The 19,334-nt window shown below is 37.0% G+C and overlaps 1 protein-coding gene across 4 annotated transcripts in view; it reads left to right on the forward strand.

Moving 5' to 3' along the window:
- The window catches only part of ACYP2 (acylphosphatase 2), a 42,840-nt gene that overhangs the window by 15,875 nt on the left and 7,631 nt on the right, over positions 1-19,334 (forward strand). The gene's annotated exons all lie outside the window — the stretch shown is intronic.

The raw sequence follows: 19,334 nt of genomic DNA on the forward strand, positions 1-19,334 counted from the left end.
TGCTGTCCATTTGGCTGCTTTTCCAGATCTTTGTTAGATCATGAATTGCTATGTTATGTTATCCTGCTGCCCTCATGAACAGTCAACAGTAATCCCCACAATGTGTTCCATGAGACCTGCTAGGGAGAGCAAAGCTGATTGAATGCTGGCTGTCCTACTGATGAACCCTGCTAGCACAGTTGTGTTATTTGTGTTTTCAGCTTTCCTCTAACTGCTATATCCTCTCAATTAGGGGAAAGTGCTAAATATTAGCATGAATGACATGAGATACACCTCTGCTTCATTTTAGCTTGAAGTGCTTTGTATGCTAAGTGTGCCAGGGGTGTCACTGGGATCTTCTGAAGATCAAGATCAATTCACACAACACATCAACGGTTTTGTAAAGTTCCATTGTCAGGACCTACCCAGCCTAGCAGGTGCTTGCTGCTCTTGTTACTGCAGTAAGTGATGTCATAAATACATCAGTAGCAGTATAGTGCAACTTCAAAAACCAGTTAAGAGTTCCTGTTTACTTCTTGCTATCGTAATGGAGCTGAAATGGATAGCCATGAAGGTACTATGTATATTTGGAGTGAGGACTGAGGCAAATTTTGGTAAACACTTGTCTTTTTAAATTCCTAGCACAGATGTGAGTTAAAATTGAAAACAACTCTTAGTAGCTACATATGGATTATTACCATGCTGTAAAACTGGGGCACAGAGCAGCATCAGTACAATCTCATACGGCAAATCTGTGATGGATTTGAGAGGGAGGTGTGGGACTGATACCCCATCCTACACTAATCATTAGAACAAAGTTTCTCCCTTTAAGTTGTGGGGGCTCTGCGCACTGGTTGGCTAATGTCAATAAAGCACTGAAGAGTAACACCTTGCTCTAAATTTCAGGGTATAGTAGGTTTTTATCTAGGTTCTAGTGACTGCATTTGGACTATTTCAAGCTATATTGTTGCATTATTGTATCTGCTGGTTTCTCTGGACCAGCTGGAGCAGTCAGTTTTTGCTGGGTTCAGAAGAAATTGTATCTTTGTGATATCAAAATCACCTTTGCGTTAAACAGTACAAAGAAAAAAAATAAATAGGCTGTAATCAGTTAGGACCCCGTTCTGCTTTATTAATATGTTACAAGAGATTCCTACTACCAAAGAACAGATAGTAAAATTAAGAAATAAAGGCGGAGAATGAGAAATATTAATTTACAAATGGAAACCTGTAGCACAGACATGAACTGATTGGCTCAGTGACACGGTAATTTTATTGCAGTCTCTGAATTAAAGTTGTTTCCTGACTCCCAGTCCTTCACCACTGTGTTCTCTTCACCCTTCTGATCCTGTAGTCTAAAACAAAACAAAACTGTTTAACTTTGTCTGTATTTTATAGCTATTAATAAGAAAACAAATGCCTTTTTTAGTTCTTTCACAATAGAAGTGAAGTGATTGTTGTATATGCCAGCTGGCATTTTTTGTTAAATGCTAGCATTAATAATAATTGGATAATTACATAGAAAGTTTCTTTCTGGCTCATGTCCATATGGATAGTATAGGCAGAAGACTCTGAGCCATAGCAGTGTGGAGTGGAAAGTACGAGCAATTAATCGTTTCAGTGAGTACTTGTAAACAAGGTCAGCTCAGCAGGCATTCAGGAAATCTCTTATGAAATGTGATGCTGTCTTCATTATCCTTTAAAGGGTTTTGGTGTAGCACCAGAACAGCAGGCAGGATTTCTCTGCCACGCTATTTGAGTGCATACAGCAGATTTCTCAGGACTTGCAGACCCATAGATAAACACTTAAAAAGATAGACCTGTAGTCTTTTGTTGAAACTGTATATTATTTTAATCTTCTGAAAGCTGTTCTTTTGCCTGAGTTTAGTCCTAATTATTCAGTGAATTTAGGCTAGCAAAAATTTATTCAACTTAGTGTCAGGTTTACTATTTTAGCTAATATTAAGAGATGTTCCCCTTATTCTCAACCCAAAACATGTAGAAGGCTGACAGTCTAAATATCGACCTCCACATATTCTGAGAAGTGCTGAATGCTTTGCTTGATTGTGTTGGGAGCAATCTAATAGACTTAAAAATCATCTTGAGTTTTCTAGTTGTCAGGCATGTAAGGTATGCCTGCCAGAGACAAATGGAAGTTGCAAAGCACGGAGCACATACAGGACCTGGGTATGAAGCAGCATGTTGATGGGTAGGTGCCAGTGTTTGCCTTGCCCAGTGAGTTAAAATATCACATTGCTGTATAGGATTGATGTGGAAGGGGATGCTGGAGCTTGTGGGACAGTGCCATGACCTGTGCAGGGATCACTGCAGAATCCTTCCCACTAGGCACCTGCCTGATGCCTTTACCCTGACAACAGTGCCCCTAAGGAAGCCACGCTGTGCTATTGGCTCTTCTCTTCCTGACTGGGCTTTAACCAGCCTTCCAAATGGAGATGAAAAAATGAATTAGCGGCTTTAGCTGGAGTCTTACATGGAAACCTGTCTTTTCCCAAGGGGATCGTGTCACTGGAAACATGACTTCCTGTAGAAAGGGGTGAAGAGGTCTGAGTTACTATGTAGTTTGAAAATTAACTGCTCTAATTGTTTTTGCAGCTAATGTGGCTATTAAAATATTGGCATTAATCTTGAAATTGATAGCTTATGTATGAATATGGAGCCCAGGTATCTTCGGTGGGACCCTATAGATGCAAGAGTCTGTCTGTACATATCTCCCTGATAGCATCATGGCACTTGTTATGGGAAATGTTTGCCTTACTCTGCTTCATCGCCTGTTCAAAATCACAGCATGTGCTTTGAGATACAGGAGACTTGACAGAAATAGCATATTTTCTTATTCTTTGCCAGGTGATACGTGCTGTCTAGCCCAGTATTTTTGGTGAAGAAAAGGGACAGAAATGCCAGAGCACTGAAGGCAGTAACTAGGTAGTCCTTTTGGTTACTGTGAGTCAGTGTTCTAGGGTAGTGAAGTGTTTGTTTGCATTGGTGGTTTCCCTGGTAGGCAGTTGCTTATTGTTGCTGTGGTTAGAAAAAACCTCTAAGGACAAAGTGAGAAAGGACAGATAATTTATAGTAGTTTCAATAATGTATTGATGTCAATAAAGTATATCTGGTATGTAGCAAGTGTTAATTTTAAACAGCTGTCTTTATGTAGAAATAAGTTCTCTGATCTACACCTCCTAAAATACAATCCAGAATCATCATGTTCAGCTGGTCACAAGACTAAGCAAATCCGCAAGGAAAGTTAGCAGTGGTGAAATGAACATGAACAGAGGTGACACAGGCTTGCTGGAAGGTGGAACACACAGTCCATTTCAAATTGGTGTTGCTGCCACTTGTTTAGAACACTGTGGCCAGTAACCCTCAAACCCTGCTCTTAAGCTGCCTCCCTGCTCTTCAAGTGGATCAGCAGTGTTAACATGCCAGTGACTTCTGTAATTAATCTCAAGGGCATATCTAAATACAGAAGAACAAAATGGAAGAGCTGTGCTACACATTTCACACGCCTCACCCCCCCACTCTGCTGTAGGCAAGCATAATGTATACCCTGTGTTGTTATTGTACAGACATCCTGATCTTCACAGTGAACTTAACAACTTTTCCAAAGTGCATGTATTTAAAAAAAATGAAATTGAGGTAAATGGCAGTGTGCCGTAAGCCTCTTGGTTTAAAACAAACATTTATGTTTGATTAGTATATAAGAAAAATTGACCACATTTACCTTAACTTATTTATTATTACTGTTGTAGATAATATTTCAAACAGGACCTTGTGAGCTTGTCCTCTGCTAAGGTTACAGGATTGTTGGTACAGTAAGCAAAAGATCTTTTTCTCAGCTTTGGAGTTGGTGGGGGCAATGAGATGAAGTTCACTTAAGAGGAAGGCATAAGATGAAGTACTCTCAATGCTGACATAAAAGAAAATGTTAGTACTGGTTCTGTAACCAGCTCAGAGGAAAGAGTAAGATGAGCAGGAGAAATCGTTTAGAAGTACTTAGTTATATATATACATATATTTTTTGTCCTTGATTGTGTCACTCTCCAATAGAAAGAAAAGCAGTTGTCTTGAGGCCACCAGACATTGAAATCAATGAGTACTTTTGCTCTCCCACATGTCCTGGCTCTACTACAGCTTGACAGCAAATAAGTTCCTCTTGTGTCAATTTAAGTTGAAGTTTTGGCTATGTTTATGACACTATAGTGGGACAAAGTGATTGGATGACAAAGAAGTTCTGCCTTGATGAAATTCAAGCAATCTAGTGATATATGAATCAAACCAGCTAGCCTCATAAAGGGTTTTTTCAAAACATATGGATCTTGGTGGAAAGGTTTTTTTTCAATAAAGGTGGAAAAATTAAATTCCTTTAGGAGAAAGGGCTATGACTTGAGAAATTATGCTGAGGGCTATTGCACTAGCAAGTAACTTCTGGTGTGTTTCATTTGGTGAATAAAATGTCTAGAATGGGAGGTTAGTTTTCAGTTAATTATAGAGAACAACAACAGCCTGTTTTGTGAAGCTTGTCTTCAGGTACACTGATAATACTAAATTCACTAATGACTGATTGCATCTTGATTGACTGCATTGCTGGGTAAAGATTTTTGTGACGGTACTTGATGTTTTTTGTTGAAGCCCCAATGCTTGGTGGAAAACTGTTATGTAGGAATTGAAATTCTGTTTTAAAGAAAGGCTTCCAGCCTTGTGTATGGCAGAGAAAATGTTGGCACTGTTAAGATAATGCCAAAACCCAGAAGCAAGCAAAACCTCTGAATTTTATTTTAAAGATCTCATAAGACTTCAGCTGGTCTCATGATTTTCTGGCACTTGATTAATAAACCTGAACATGTGGTATTATTACTAATCTTTAGTGAAAAGGAGATACTAAGTATTTTGAATAGTTTCCAGATATTTCTTGTTCTATGCCATATCTGTTCCGGTTCATTGCACATTTTGTTGTTCTGATATCTAGTTCTCCTAATAAAAAGGATGGTAAAAATAATTATGATCGAGTAATGCCATGATATGTTTTAATTATTTTTTTAACCAGACCCAGTGTAATACTAATGACAAATAAAAAGCAGATCCTGAATCTGTGTTTGATAACTGGTTCAACTGAGTTCTGAATGGTTTTTCTGGGTAATGTTTAGCTAGAGCTATAATTGAGTCTAGAGAAGGGGCCCTAAATTTCTCAGCCTCACAACAAAGTTAAGTGTGGTGTGCATAGTTCATGACCCAAGAAGGTATGGTATGAAATATCAACTGCTTCATAACTAGAGATTCTCCACAGTGGGAATCTCAGGTGTCACTTCTGGATGCACTTCTTCCATCCATTCAGTATTCCTTTCTTCATCTCCTGCAGTCTGTTTCTGAACTGTGGAGTGTTTGTATCTTAGGATGTAGGGAGGTATGTTTAATTTGTGGTTTGCATTGTGTTTCTCTTCCTGTAGTTGCATACAGATATATCTTGATTTATCAGATTAAAATTATGGTGGTCTTCACACTGCCTGTGTCTAGTGAAAAAATACATGTGTAGAGAGTAGGGCTGCTAGAAGAGGTCTTAAGGTGCTGGGATTAGTGTGTGAAGAGGTGAGACGCATTTGGTAGGAATGAACTTTTAAAGTAACATGATGAACTATAAATTACATGTCTAATATGTAAAATATAATGGAGTTGAGTAAGTATAAAGAAACTTACTCTGTAGATCTGTTATACTCAAAGAAAAAAATTAAGCTGTTTGTTCAAAATATGTAATTTTCATCTGCTTTCAGTTACCTTGGGTGCAGTCATGGATCTTTATTGGGCATTTCTCCAGTTAGTTTTGTATTGTTGGGTTGCTAGTGCAAAACCAAAATTGACAAGATGAGGATTTTTTCCTCAGGGTCTGCTTGTCTGCAGTTTCTGAAAATCCTTAGCTGGACGTGCAAAACTGGAGATTGGCAAGGTCTTTGATATTGAGCAAGTTCTTCTTAGCTTTCCTTTTAGAACTCTGTAGGGTTTAAATGATGCCAAGAAACTATTTTCCGGCTGACTTGACATGTACAGTATAGTTACTGTCAGGAAAGTTTTACTTTGTGTAGGCTTACAGTTCTCTGTTCTGTGCCCTTGCAAAAAATGGCAGTGAGCAGCTATTTGTTTCGTTTTTCCAGATGTACTTACCATTTCCAGAGCTTATCCTGAAGTAGTCATTCACTTTTGACTCATTGTGCAGAGGTTCCCTTGAGTCTTAAGCTTTCCTGAGTAAAAGCAAGCCTTTGGTCATATCTACAATATTAGAAACTTTCAGTTGTTTAATGATTAACATATTGAGTCAGTCAAGTGAAGGAATCGTATTTACTCGTAAAAAAGAATTATTTTTGGCAATTTGGCAAATTGCCCTGAGTGGTTATCAGAACACAATGTAATCATCAGTGCTTTTTGGATTTGACACAGTTAACAGAAAGAAAGAATTTAGGAGTTGAGGCATAATAATGGGAAATATAGAAACTAATAGGAGGTAACTTTTATTTTAGATGCTTGTATGTACCACTTCTCTGCTGTTGACTGCTCCTTAATACCTGTTTGGTAATGTTAGGAAAATGCAGAATAATAAAGTAGTGTGTGTGGCCTGAAGGCTTCCTTGTGTGAATGTAGACAGTTAATCAAATACGTAAACCAAATTTTCTTATCAGTCAGTACCTTTAGGTTGTCTTGTCCCTGTGTGTAATTATTTCCATGCTCCTGTGCCTTTCTCTCGAGGCCTTTTCTAAGGCTTTTTAATTCCAGAATTCTGTGATTGAGGGGGAAATGAGACATCAATGTTTGTGATCCATCTAGTGTGTTCGTACACTGAGCATAAGGATGGGGGTGGACAGGCTATGAGCATTGCCTCTAAATACCTGGAGTGAGAACATACATGCAGATGACATCCCAAATGGCTCCAGCTGCTGCTGTGTAATTCCACTCTTATTTAGCAGGAAGCTTGTAAACTGTTTTCGGTTAAAAGTGTGTGTTCTGTTAAAAGCTGTTTGCAACACTGACACTAAAGCGGGGCTGCAGACAAGGGCCATAGCACAGATAATAGCAATAGGCTGACACTATCTGGAAAGTTTCTGACACTGTTTACGAGTATGAGATGAATAGGCTTGAGGAGATTTTGGCAGGGGCCAGAAGATATAGCTTAATATTGTTACAGTAGATGAATCATAAAGGAGTTGGGAGTTGTAGTATGAATGCGCTTTTGTCAGCTCTTTAAGATACTATTTTTTAGATAGAACTTTTACAAAATTACTACAGGCAAGAAGGTGCAAATAGGCCTGAAATAACTGAAAGTGCCAGGAAAACATGCTTAGGTCCAAAATCTCACCCAGTGCTACTGTGGCCTTAGATGTGATACTGTTAAGAATAAAAAGGTCACAAACACTTTTGAGATTACATTGCAGGAATGAAAGCACCTTTGACTAAAGGTATTTAAAAAACTAAACTAGGATAATTATGTTGATACTAGGGTTCAATCTTTAGTCCTTAACTATGAAAAGCCTTTTGTTTATTCCACAACATATCAACTGTCTTTCACAGCTATATGCATTGTGCTAAAGAACATAGTTGCCTAGAAACTACTTACAACGCTCCTTATCAGTCTTTGGGCCTACATCACAGAAATTAAGGTGTTCAAGATCTTTTTCAGTCATAAACACTAAAATAAATCATGCAGTCATTCTGCCTTTGTCTAACTTTTCTACTTCACCTTATTCAAGGCTAGAAAACACTTCTGCTTAACCAGCTAGCATGTGTTACTTTCCTTGGTCTGAGTTTCTTCCCTGATTCTGTTGTTGCCTTTTAGGATTCATGGCTAACATCTTGTTTCTTCTTTTAGAAGCTGCACTTCTTCAGTCATTGTAACAATTTTTGGCCCTTTGTAGCTATTTGAAAAAAATTAAAGGTGCTTTTATTTGGAGGGTTTGGTTTTCTTGTCATTTAAATATATATGTATTTTTTACTTATTTTAAATTAATCCTTGTTGATATGCAATATAGGCTTTGTAGTTCAGTGTTTTCACACTAGATGTCAATCTTCTTGCGTATGTAGAAGTTGCTGTCTGTTTTTTGCCTTCTAGATATTTCTTTCACCAGCTATGCTAGTAGAATGTTTTCCATCTACTTTGCAGGGGAATTGATGCCATGAGAAAAGGGATGATTTTAAACACCAATTTTCTTTTGGTGGCTGATACTGAATAAGACAGGAATTTTGGGATTACCAAATGTAATGAAAATATTTGATTTCAATAAATCTGGTTGACAGCTTAAATGGAAGATAAAGTTTCAACAACATGGAAGCACAATTTGAAGACCTAGGTAGAAGTATCTTTTCTAATTGCTGAACAGCTATTTAATATACCTATTAATATTTGTTAGCTGTCACTTGCTATTTGAGCATTGTAGGTACTGAATTTAGGAAAAAGGTTCAATATTTGTGTGACTACTTTTTTGTTGGCTGTGTAAAACTTCTGTTTGCAAGAAGAAAAATTCTAGGTTCCCAGAAAATGGAGATTGCAGAAATATGGATGCTAAGCTAGAGGAAAGCATAGATGTGTGCTCATGTCACCCCACCTCTGGTCTACTTTTTACTCTTTTCCTGTAGCAGGCAGTGTGTTGAGGGATATAAGATGAGCCAACATGAACTTAGTAGGAACACTACCATTTTAACAGTGAGAATGAGAGTGAAACTTGAGTATGAATCATTTGGAAGTCTGAAAACATTGATTATAAACATACATACAACAAATCTTGTCCACTATTTTGTATAGAAAAATGTATAAATCATGAAAATGTGGAGAAACTTGTTCTGGTGCTAATTTCTTAAATCTCTTGCCCTCTTTTCAAGTACCATTCTTGCAAGGTCTTACCGAAATGGGAAGGTTTTTGAATTAAAGGAGGAACACTGATATATTGTGTTGTGCTTGCAAAACAAAGTTCTAGGCTTTACAGTATCAGACATGATGAGGCATTTGAAGTCCATTTAACATGGTATTCATCTATAAGCCATCTATAAGATGTCTTAGCTCACATCTGTACTGATTTAAGGATGAAATGTTCTGGATAGGGGTGTTTGCAGCTAACTGCTATTCTTAACTCCAGAGAAATCTTGAAATTTTTCAGTGATTAAGTACTGCTTTTGAAGCGGTAGGAGTATTAGGAAGAACAGAAACACTTCAAAAACCCTCAGTTTTAATATGTTTTATCATATCCTGCTTCTGTTGTACCTTCTTTTTTCTGTTGTAATTTAAGAAATGGTGGGGGGGATAAAAGTAGTTGTTTGAAGTGTATAATACTGTATGGAAGTCAGGTCCTCAGTACCAACCATTGTACTCTACAAACCTGCTCTTGCTGGTCTGTGCTCCTGGCTTATGCAGGTGTATGCAGACCACGCTGTTCCTAGTTAGCCTAGTTTGAGTACTTAAGTGCCACTTATAAAAGCATTGCCCACCTTGATGCTGTGGAGCCATTAGGAGGATTGGAAAATCTTTTAAGACTGGCAGCAGTACAGGTAGAAGCTTTGGCCTCCTACTGGTTTTTCTACATACCTTTACTATCTTACTCAGGGTAACTGTTCAGAAGCAAATGGGACTAATTACTGCTATGAAAGCTACTAGCAGAATTCAGTGAGTTACACTGAAGTTTCTAGTCACAGAGTGAGTAATAGTGGTTGTAACAATATAACTCTTCCTCATTACATTACCCTCTTCCATTGTGTTGTAAGGCCAGTTTTGTGGCAGACCTTCTCTGTCTTCTGAAAGAAACCTAGTACATTTTTAGATACCGTTACAGTAGCTAATTGGTCTAACAGCTTGTATAGCTTGACACAGGTAAATGTGATTCAATATGAAACTGTTGCTAATACGCTTTGTCATCTCTGCCATCTGGATCCTGGCTGGCTTCCAAAATGTAGTTACCTCTTATAAATGGCTGTGGAGGTTTTCCATGGGCAGGAGAGCCTGCCTGGTGGGCTGGAGCAGTGTCTGGCATCTCTTAAGGTATGGCATACAGCTGCCTTCCACCTGAACTGCCTCTACTGATTGCCACATGTCCCAGCTTAAACCCCAGAGTTCAAAAGCCTTTTTTTTTTCCTAGTCAAGCAGTTTTAGACATGTTTTAATTGATGTCTGTATAAGGTGAACTTGACCCTAGTTGGAAATAGTCAAACAAATTATTTCCACCATGAAGATGTTTTGTGTTATACTCCTGTCAGATTAAAGCATTCAAACAATAATTCTGCCCTTAATATCATGCAGGAGTCTTGTTATAATTTGGGGATGTATTAGCAGTGGTATACCAATGTAGGTAAAAATCTTCTTACAGAAACATATTGGTTTTTGCATGTCCCTACCTGTATGGATCAGAGTTAATACTTTTGTATGCCTGAATAAATGAGTAAAAGTTCATGTACTTTTAAGTTTAATATGCTTTATAATTGCATCCTCACTGATTGTATTAACTACTGAATTCTTCAAAGCTTTCAGTGCCTTGGGGCAAAATAAAATACCCTATGATTTCTTTTGATTTTTTGAGTACCTATCAGTACCTTATGATTAATATAATTAATTTTCAAGATTTTGCTATTTCTTTAAAAAGATTCAACAGATTAAACATTTCAAACATCACTGAAGAACCAAGCTGGCCAGTGTTTCTCTGATTTGGAGATGTGATATATATTGTTTAGCCGTGAAAGAATACATTCAACATGAGAGTAGAACAGAAAAGCCAGGCAGAGCATCATGGCTAGCTAAACTGTGTTTTCATTCAGTTTGCATAATCTCTGGTGTGAGTAACCAAAATGTGTAGCTGCAGCTGCCTTTTTTTTGCACCAGGCTTATAGTTGTAGTGAGTTACCTGGGTGATTGCTGCCTCTGTATACTGACATGAAGCACCCTTAGAAAAAATGAGAGTGAAGGCAAGGTAGGGCCCAGTGCCAAGAGACAGGCCGTGCTGCTTTGCGTACTTATATAATAAACCTCAATAGTAATTTATAATGTAATTTCTTCATGTTACCTATTCGAAAATTATTTAAGAATTTTAAATATGCAGAGCCTTGTAGAATTTGTTCTTCTTCATTATGAAGTTAATTGCAGATGAAGAGTGAGGTGGACCTGAATTTCTAAAAAACCTCAATTAACTTTAACTTCTTAATTAATGTTCCTTCTTACAAGGTCAGAAAATCCTTTTAGCTCACAGAGGAAGTGCTGTAAGGTTAGGGAGGACTTACGACTTTGAATAAAAAGATTAATTGAATTTTAAGTTCAGAGTGGAATGTAGTCCCAATTGAGTGGCAGCATCTTTCATTATTTTATGCTATAATGAAGAACAATCAGAATTTCACTAAATACATCATTAACTGAAAAGATTGGATCCATATTGCAAAGAACAAAGTGCAGTATATGATGTGAATAGAACAGAGTAAGTGAAAAGAGGGGAAAGAGGAGGCATTTATGTAACAATAGGTAACAGATCTCTGGCTGATCCTCAACTATCTGTATATAGTATCTTGGTGGGGTGACTTCAGGGACCTGTAATGCTGCCCAGTTGATGCTGCCTTGACTGCTTTACAATTTAGAATTTCAAGGCTGAATACTTAATACTCTGGAGGTGCCAGTCTGACAGCATTACAGGTGCCTGGACCAACCTTAAAAGCATGTAACTGAAACCAGATGTGAGTGCAGACTAGCTGGGAAGGGAAGTGGGAACTTCATCATGGCAACCTGAAGCTAAAGAAGGTATTTCTAGCAATACCTGGTACTTCCAGGTACAACTGAAACTCTGACTGCAACTGTTGTGTAGAAATGTATCATCTTGAAAACAAAGTATTCTAGGATTTCAGTTCTACAATACTGAAAGGGTTTTTGGTGCCTAATTCCACTTGTAGCTCAAAATACTTCTGAACTCTTTTAACATTATAAATTGCTTGATTTGTGATTTTTAGGTGGCTTAGTCCTGTCTGTGACTAGAGGTTCCTGGAAGGTGTGTGGTAGAATGTGGTCTTTGTAGCTATGCTTTGTTTATTTTGTTATTTCATAGGGCTTAATACCAGTTGAAGAGACAATTTATACACTGAGTAACTATTTGCAGGGAAGGAACTTAACAGGGCCATTACTATTACTTTGTAGCTGACTGATACCAACCCTGTTAAAAACTTTGCTAACCACTGCTGTGCTGAGAGCTTGCTCTTAACCTATGGGGTGAGCGTTGAGTCACATGGGCTATATTCCATGGATACTGCTGACAAAACTAGATGCTGAATGTATATTATTTTAACATAGTTTTTTCTCAAATACCTATTAAAAGCGGTGAAAGTACATAAAGTAATTAATGAAAAAGAACTTTCTTTAAAATCCTTCTTTTTATCAGCTGGAATGATTTGTGTCCTCTATCCAGCATCTGTCATGCAACAGTTTCATTATCTGAAAGAATTTTGCCCTAAGGGATGTGTTTTGCATTCCTTAGAAACAGTCTCCTCTTAGAAATTTTAAGGTGCCCTGAAGAACAGTAAATAGTAAGTAATTTCTTGGGACTTGGATTTTTCTTTAAAACTGAATCTACTTTGAAAATACAAGGAAGGAGTGCAATTTGAATGTTATATAGTAACATCATAGAACAGATTTAGGTATTCTTTATCATATTTTACACAAAATCCCCAGTTTCAAGAGCATGTTACTTTGGAGCAACCTACAAAGTGATTTCTGTAGGAGCACATGAGTGATTCTGTTTATATATGTCCTGTTTGAAAATGTGCATAGTTCTTTGTTTCTCTTGCTTCCACATTTGAGCATATGGATCAAAGTGAATCCTTTATTCATCTTCACCTCTCGCTTGATCTTCCATCATACACTGGAGATGTTCTGCTCAGGTTTAACCCCTGGTGTGAGGCTTTACTGTGTGTCCTTAATTCCTGTTATCTACAAACTACCCAGAAACCAAGTAAACCTCATCAGGAGGCTTAAGGTGGTGTCCTCATCCTCCATGGACTCTTCTGCCAATGTTCATGCAGGTTGTGGTTGTTTTTAGCATAATAGTGAAAACTAGAGGGTGTGAATGCTGATGTGTTGCAGAGTTTTGCTGTAATGAGTTCTTCTGTCTTTAACTGTGCATATTTAGGCACATTATTACTCTACAAACTTGCCTGTTGCTCTTTGCTACATGCAATTCTCCTTAAAACAACTTGTTTTTCCTGTCCTTTTTGCTGATAAGTAGTTCTTTTCTGTCTTGTGTACCAATAGTTCATAAGGAAGCAATGGCAGCTGCATCTTTGCATTAACAAGGACCGATGATTTTTGACTGTCAAACTTGGTCATGGAGCAAAAGGCAAGCAGCCTAAGTTAGAGCTGTGTCCACAGTACTCAGGTTGTGCCATGGAGCGTATATGTGGCAAGGCAGCCTTGATTTGTAGGGGTAACAGTAATAGAGATAAAGAAAAATTGGAAAAACAATGATTTTCCCACACATAAATGAATTGAAAAGCTAGCTGTTACTCCAAATTAGAAGTGCTCTTTGCATCCCCCTTAGTGTCTATGTTTGGGTCTGGTGTCCAGCCAGGTTTCTATCAGAGTTGTGTGGCTGTTCTATTTAAATGAAGCAACTTTGAACTGCTTATGGTTCATGTTAAAACTACAGCCATGTAACCATTTTTGTCCCATGTGTTCATAGTAAATGTAATTGTAATAAAACTATGCATACAGATCAAGGTCTGAATTGTTTATGCATAGTTTTCTGTTCTGGTAATTTGTCTTCATTTGAGTTCTCTCTGTTACTTTTTTTTTCTCTCCACTGTATTTTTTTTTTTCTTAATCTTGTAAGGGTTGTGTACATGCTTAGGTAAAAGAAAGTTTTTATTATCTTCCAAATGCCCTGTTGCTTCAGGGTCTTGTCTGTTTCCTAGCTGGCATTTGCTCATACCAGTGGTGTATCAATTGTATATCTGGGAAAAACTCATGACTCTTTTCCTAAAAAAACCCATGGGTTTGCATTTTGTGAAAGGTAAGAAACTTGTCATCCGTTTATCCAGTTCTTGGATGTTGTCCAGCCTTTTGGATACGTCAGTGCTGTGGGTTTTGGAGAGAACCTGCTCTAGCAACTTGAGTGATCTTTCTTTGTCTCCAGACACAGGGAAGGAGCAGTAGATAGGCCCAGTGCTGTAACTTAGGTTTGAATATATGGAGAGGAGTCTTAAGGTTTTTTCCCTCAATCATCAATTACAGTTTTAGTTGGGCAAGATTTTTTGGCTTTGTTGGTTTATCATTTTACTGCTGCTGTAAGAGCAAGACAAAGCAGTAGATATTAATATTTAATTAAATATTCTGAATTTCAAATGTAATCGCACTGCTTTTTGTCTGGATTGAAAAAGGTGTTGCCTCTTCAATTTCACACTGGATTTCTTTGTCTGAGAAGCTGAATCCACATTTCATTAACTACTTAATCCTCGAGTTAGTTATATTGTGTATTTGTTTCTGAGTGGTGAATCATGACTAGCCTGTTAGCATTCAGTATTTATCCTTTTGTGCCTTTATGAGGCACTGGTAATTAGCTACAAAATCTAAGTTTTGTCAAGCATGATATTAATGGCATATTTGTACATAACACATTTCAATAAAACCAGCTGCTAGTGAAATTACTATGATTTTTTTTGTAGTTCTCAATTCATGTTACAAAACATACGTAGTCCCAGTAGCAGTCTATAAAAGTGATCAGAAACAGATCTGTCTGCTTTAACTGTCTGGGCAGAATAAAATATCAAAAGAGCGGGAAGGAAAGGAATGCAAATGGCATAAATTACAGAAAACAAATTAGATACTTGATAGTTCTTGATGACACCTGAAACTTGAAGGAAAGATGAAAATATGGGAAGACTTACAAGTTTAGGAACATATTTATACTTTGCCTGTAATTCTTACCAAGCATTTCACAGAATTTCAAAATCTGCTGTACATGAAGAAATTACACCATATTACTCTTACTCTGCTATTATTAACTACCTCTGAGAGACAGTAGTTAGGTCGCAAGGTGTCATTGCCTGAGCAATGCTCTTGAAAATCTAAAAGGTGATATGCTTAGTTATATAATCAGCAGAGAGCTGACTTTACCTGACTCTTACTGCTTACTTAAAACCTTAGTGTTTCATTATTAAAGCATACATTCTTAGCTCACTGTCCATAGTTCTTCTGAAAATGTGTTTTTAAACAATTGAATGGAAACCAAACAATTTATTTGGACTAGAAAACATTAGAGAAACTCAGATATTTAGCTAGGTGATAACCGTGTGAAAAGAATATGCAGTTACCCTAAAAACAGATCAGTGTTTTCTAAAACTGAAGCTCATTGTAGTGGAGAATATTGCCGAGCTCACTGCACATTTAATGAGTTTGAGCAGTGTTTCCTGGGTCTGTTAGTGTGTTAACCCAAAGCATCTTTTTTCCAAATTTCCTCCTGATGCACACTTTTGCTGTGGTACCTTACATCACATGAAGCATATGTGACGAAGTTAAAAATCTGTGCAAGACAAGGTGCTCATTATTATTCAGAATACCTGTTCAGGAATATTTGACAATACTATAGACCAGTTGTCTTCTAGAGATGGTTTCCTTGGTTTGGGCTTTTTTTTGACGTTCATTTTTTGTAAGTAGTTGTAGATCTTGGTTTAAATTTTAACAGTGATCAAGTCGATCTCGCCATCTTCATTAGAAGCGTTGCTGTTGACTGTAGTAGAAATAAGATGCTATCTTCAATAGAACTCTGCTTTTATTCTAGTTTTTGAAGTCTGAAGCTGTCAGTACCAAAAAAAAGTACTGATAAAGAGCAGGCTGTAATGAGTCAGCAGGAAGATGTCCAAAACTAATGGAAAGTGTAGGAGGAAAGATCAAGCACATTAACCTCATAATTAAAACCAAATCAAAATAATCCATAAATCTGCTGGTTTGCTTTCTGTAAGTGGTAACTTTAAGTAGCATGTACCGTAGCTGCCTTAAAGGTGATAATTTAGGATTTCAAGTCTCAGTTTATTTCTGTAGGAAAAAAAGATACATAATTTTTCTAGAAAAAAGTATCTTCCCTTTTGTCACAGTTGCAAATTGTTGCACAGGAAGACATTTTTTTTATGAATACTGCAAGAATCAGGTTTAATAAAAATATCATGTGGCACAGGAACCACTGAATAGCAAGAACATGCATCGTATCTTATTTCAATAAATATTAAAAGCCTTGTTTAAAATAACATTTTTACACAAAACCATTGAAACAAAATATGTGTTTGTGCTCTGATAGCTTCCTTATATAGCTTGGAGCTTTGATGTTAAGTGTTTATTCCTACCAATGAGTATATTCATAATGACAGTTTATACCACAGAAATGGACTTTGCCATAGGCGTGCCTGCAGCACTGTTGCAACTCACATAAATCTTTTTTCTATTGAGCTTTTCATGATATTGATAGAAAGTGTAAAGCCTAACAATCAGAGATGTTACAAAGCTGATTGAATAATGTAGACACATAAGAAATCAGGTAGCCTGTGCTTGAGAATTGTTTTTGGTTCTCTTACTCAAAATCTCAGCTAGTATATGCAAGATACCTGCTATCAGGGTATTTGGGATGATGGCTTGAAAGGCTTCTTCAGATTATGTATTTAATACCTACCTGCAAAGATAGCCTGTGTCATCTTGTGAGCTTGAGACCAAAGTGCCCACAAGTGAAATGTTATATCTATGGAACTTAAAAAGCCAGTAAAGAAAAGCAGTCTTTATATTAGAACTTTCAGGAATGGTATTTTTAATGTATGTGAAGTCATAAGAAAAACATGAAGAAGTAATATGCTAAAGAATGAAAATAATTTTCTTGCTGTAAATGAAATACAGTTCTTTGGGATGTGACAATGTGGGAAGATGCAGTCAGTTCCATAAGGTGTCTGTGCCCTTCCCTCAGGGACAGCATGCCAGAGGCTTGGTGTGTCTCACTTTTGTGCCTCTGCTGCCTTGGGCCGTCTGGAAGTTTACCTCAAGGCAGATGAGACAGGCTAGTCTTTGGGAAGTATGTGACTGTTTTTAAATACGAGATCTATTTCTGTTATTTATAGAAACAATAAATAATACATATCAACAAATCCTAGTTTTTGTTAGCTAATCAGTTGTGAAGGAGATTTAATTTCCAGGGAATATTATATATGCATTTAGTATATGATGGGTACAAGGTTACCTTCGTTGTAAGCATACCATGCTGGGTTTGCCTCAGGAGCACGTGCTTGAAACCATAAATAGCTCTTGTTGAATAAAGAGCGTAATAGCTGTAACATCCTTATGTTAATCTTTTGCTTCCTTCTTAATGTAGCTATATTCATAATGCAAAATAAAATAGAAAGTTAAGTCTTGACAACCCCTAAATTTTCTCATTGTGTAAAATTTAAGCAGACTATTAGCTAGTATAACCTACTTGGTATTTTTCTGAACAGTTGTGCTCTCTAACATTAGTACAACATTTTCCTGTTGTTTTAATTTGTATACTAAAATGTCTACTATGTTATATCACAGTTGGTTTAAAAAAAAGCTCCTTGAGATTGCAGGTTAAAAAGATGGGTGTAACTCCTTCCTTTAAGTGTGCAATTTAAATTAACAAATTAAATCATGTAAAGTCAGTGGGAAAAAATGGAGCTGAGCTAACTGAATGCTTAATAAGAAAATTTCAAAACACTTTAGCGAGCTATAAATAAAAATAAAATTCTCAGTTGTTACATGTTTTTCTGTCAACAGCATCCATTTCTAAAGGGCAGACACGTGTGTGTTGCAGTTATCTTTTCTTTAAAGGTAATTTGTAAGTCCCAGCATACACTTTGGTACTATTAGGCCAACTGATCAAGGTATGTGAAATACCAACACAATCAAAGGAAGTATTTCAGCTTGGAATTGCTACGGCTGAGATTTTTGTGACAATCTGAGGGGGTGGGGTTTGTTTTTTTACTATAAAATAGACAGGCAGATGTTTTGTGCATTCAAAAGCAATTGTACATGTACTCCAGCATGAGGAACAGCTGGACAACAAGCTACCTAATCTGCTCCCATGCGGATGCTTATATAAGGTTCTTTGGAAACGGTCACTCCTGCATATTTTGAAGTGAGCCAACCTTTTAGCCTCTGAAATATTCAAACATTGGTATTCTAGGGAAAGGTGAATTCATATACAGTCACTGCAACGCTGAATATGATAAATATTCTCACTCAGACTTGCTCAGTGCTCTAGAATGAAGTGCTTTAAAAATAGTAATGCTTCCCTTTTAAGATACCTCTTTTTTTTTTTTTTTTTTTTTTTTTTTTTTTAATTGGAAATTGCAGCTTCTCAGTGAGTCTTCTTGTTTTTCAGTCTTTTGTCTATCCTAAGTACTTTGTAAAGGAAGGGAGACTTCTGAGGAAAGTAGTAAGAATCCCAGTGGTGCTTGAAGGAATTCGCTGTGTTTTGGTCTGGTGTTATTTTTAGTTCTTGCATAATAAATTAATCTGTATTTTTCTGTGTGAATCTGTCTTCTGAGAATTGCATAGAGGATACAGCAAGCATGGTAATGTAAAATGTAGGGGCTGGGCCTCATGCAGCTTTTGTCTGTCTTCCTTGCTGAACCTTGTTACCAGAGAACAGAAAAGTGTTGTCTTCAAAATTCTTGATTGCATTTGTTATCTGGGCTTCCTTTACTATAGTGGCTGTTTTATTTTTACCAGGCTTATAATGAAATGGATTTTAAGTAAAACTGAATTGGTCAAGGTATGATGATTCATTATGGTCATCCAATAGGGTTAGTTTTAAATGGCCTAGGTAAGGGTTTCATTAACTTTTTTAGGTATAAAATTGATGGTCAGCAGCAATAGTACTTCACTCTTTGTTCAACTCTGTAATACAGCTATTTGTTTTAAATACAGTTTGTGGGTGATGGGTGCTAGTCAGTTTCTAAGCATTAGAATGAGTTCATCTTTTCCAGGGGCCTGAATTGGTACAGCAACGGTTCCTCTTCACTTAAGCTTCCTGTGGCCTTAGATTTAATAGATGTGGAATAAGAAATAACTTCCAATTGCATTCTGTATAACGGAGTGGGGTTAGCCAAAATTCCTAGTCTGCCTTGTGAGCCAAATTGTACCCTGTAGAGGCAGACATATTACAAGGGGAAAATACAATAAGCCTTTTAGCTGCTTCTGGCTTTCTGGTATGTTTACTGATTTGGGAAGATAGGACACAAGCTTAACAGGAAATTCTCTTTTGTCTTGTACTTTCTGTAGGTTAGTGTGGATATAAAAACTGTTTTGAGTTACTGAAATGGCTGAATCTGTTTTTACTTTTCATTTACTTCTT

Source organism: Falco punctatus (assembly GCF_963210335.1).
Source record: "Falco punctatus genome assembly, chromosome: 12".
NCBI classification, from domain to species: domain Eukaryota; kingdom Metazoa; phylum Chordata; class Aves; order Falconiformes; family Falconidae; genus Falco; species Falco punctatus.